Consider the following 2,796-nt stretch of genomic DNA (forward strand, 5'->3'; position numbering starts at 1 on the left):
CCTTCAGTGGTTCACCAGCCACCACCTCCTCTTCCGGTTTACCAGCCTATGCCCGTTACACCCCCGCTACAACCAGTTCCTATTCCAGCCTTGCCTAAGCTCGTGAATGATAGTGAGAGGGAGTTCACAGACCTGAAGATGGCCTTGGATAATCTTCTCAATCCTCACACAGAGCTTACCGAGCACTATAAGTACAGGGTACTGATGGAGCGGTTGGTTCTGGAGGAAGCTAGGTTGATCGCCCAAGCATGCCGTCATCATCCTGCTCCCTATATGGCAGCAATGATAGCGTTGCAACGACAGTATGGTCAGCCTCATCAACTGGCACAAAGCGAGATCGCAGCCCTGCTGAATTCACCTGATATCAGAGTTGGGGATGCAAAGGCCTTTCAGAGTTTTGCACTCAATGTTGACTTGCTAGTTGGTATGCTGATGTCACTCGAGGGTCCACAGGGGCGAGAACTCTCTTGTACGGGGCATGTCGATAGACTCCTCAGTAAATTGCCCAAACACTACCGAGACAGCTTTATAGAGCACTTACAGTTGCGAGGCCGATTGCACACTGACAGCCTCAACCCATATAACCTGCATGACCTTGCTGACTGGTTGAAGGTGAAGGCGGAAGCGCAACGTTTATCGTTCAAGATGGTGCAGCGCTACCAGACCGAGAGAGTACAGGTCACAAGTAGGGATCGGCAATCTGTTCCTAAGCCCCAGACTCGATCCACTGCAGTCTATCATGGCAGTGAACAGCCCATGGAAGCTAGCACAGGGCAGTCTGTCCGTACCGCTGCTGCTCGTGTTCAGTCATCAGCCATGAGACTGAAGCGTTTGTCTGTTCTGTCAGGAGTCAGGAGCATTACCTGTCACAGTGTAGCAAAATCACTGAGTGCTCACCTGATCAGATTTTAAAGTGGATAAAGGATGGAAAAAGATGTTGGAAATGTGGGCGCACAAGTCATAAATGGGAGGAATGTACGTTGAGGAAGCCCTGCAGAGACTGTGGTAATATACATCTCGGAGTCCTGCATTCCATTGCCCAGGATGGTCCTAACAGTGTGCTGCTAACAACATCTCACGAGCGAGCATATCTTACTTCTCCTAGTTTCACAGGTCGTGTGTACCTGAAAGTAGTTCCAGTGCTTCTGTGGAGAGGCAAGAGGTCTGTTTCGACCTACGCTATTCTGGACGATGGGGCTCAGCGGAGTATCATCCTTCCTGCAGCAGTCCAGCAGCTAGGCATTGAGGGAAGGGAAGAGATTATGGCCCTTCCGACATGACATCACAGAATTGAAGGGGCAGTCAATTGACCTGCTGCTTTCCTGGCAGTCAAGGCCAGAGGAGAAGCACAGCCTTAAGGGGGTCTTCACCGCGCCTCTCCTCACGCTAACCGAGCAAACCTACCCCGTTAAGAGGCTCCAGCAATGTTATCACCATCTCAGAGGGATCCCCATTCCATCTTTCGATAGGGTCTAACCCCTAATTTTAATTGGGTCCGATTATCCATCTCTGATTATCCCAAAGGAGCCCATCAGATTGAGACCAGCGGGCGGACCAGTCGCTGTACACACGCAGCTCAGTTGGGTCCTCCAGGGACCAGATGGATTGCTCCCACATCAGGTATCTTCCCCGCAGTGTTTTTTTCACTTCTCTTACACCACTGCGAGACCCTGTCTATCAACATGTCGAGCGACTCTGGCAGCTCGATGTCCTTTCATCTCGCAGCGAGAAAGTGATAACACTGAGAAGCGCCTGATTAGAGACCCCGAGAGGGTTAAGGTGTATGAAGCTGAAATACAGAAGCTCCTTGTCTCAGGGTATGTCATCAGGGTACCACCAGAATGCCAGCAGGTAGACGAGGAGTCATGGTTCATACCACACCACCTCGTGCAGCATAACGGCAAATATATGTTGGTCTTCAATTGTTCCTTCCCGAGGACAGCCCCCTTCTGAGGTTCATTTGGAGGAACATGCGCCGAAGGGCCCCGCCGGACGTCTACGAATGGCAAGTCTTGCCTTTCGGGACGACATGCAGCCCCTGCTGCGCTATCTTTGCGCTGCAGAAGCACATTCACTGCCAGCAGTTCGGGAATGAGAAATTGTTGCAGTCCATAGAGCAAAGCTTCTACGTGGACAACTGACTACTGAGCCTTCCAACTGCTGAGGAAGCCAAGCGACTAATTGACCAGATGAGACCTCTCTTAGCCTCTGGGGGCTTCGAGATCAGGCAGTGGGCAACAAATGTCCCCTCCGTTGTCCAGCACCTACCAACTAATGCTCGTTCAGAGAACATCGAACTGTGGTTACAGCAAAATCATTCAGACCCGCTGGAGCCGGCTCTTGGCTTAATGTGGCACTGCCTAGAAGACAGCCTAGGTTACAGGCATCGTGCACTAGCAGAGCATCACCCGACCATGAGGTATATCTATAAGGTCTTAGCAACACAATATGACCCCTTAGGATTCTCCGTTCCCTTCATCCCCCGAGCCAAGGTTCTTGTCCAGAAGCTCTGGACCAGACCGAGGGATTGGGACGATCCGAATCTTCCTGCAGACCTGCTGGAGAAGTGGAATGTGTGGGAGAAGGAGTTGCCTAATCTCTGTAGACTCAAGCTTCCTAGGTGCTATCTTCCTGCTGGCTTGATGTGGGAGAAATCAAGATTAAGCCTACACGTGTTTGGCGATGCATCCGAGGTTGCTTACGGATCGGTGGCTTATCTCCGTGCCGAACAGCACGGTAAGATCCACACTGCCTTCATTATGGCTCGCTCTAGGGTAGCCCCCAAGCGGCAGCTGT

The 2,796-nt window shown here is 51.6% G+C and overlaps 1 protein-coding gene across 1 annotated transcript in view; it reads right to left on the minus strand.

The window, feature by feature from the left end:
- LOC107599109 (serine/threonine-protein kinase MRCK alpha-like) overlaps window positions 1-2,796 on the minus strand; it is a 59,648-nt gene that overhangs the window by 34,823 nt on the left and 22,029 nt on the right. The gene's annotated exons all lie outside the window — the stretch shown is intronic.

This window comes from Sinocyclocheilus grahami, unplaced genomic scaffold, assembly GCF_001515645.1.
Source record: "Sinocyclocheilus grahami isolate Dianchi unplaced genomic scaffold, SAMN03320097.WGS_v1.1 scaffold260.1, whole genome shotgun sequence".
Lineage (NCBI taxonomy): Eukaryota > Metazoa > Chordata > Actinopteri > Cypriniformes > Cyprinidae > Sinocyclocheilus > Sinocyclocheilus grahami.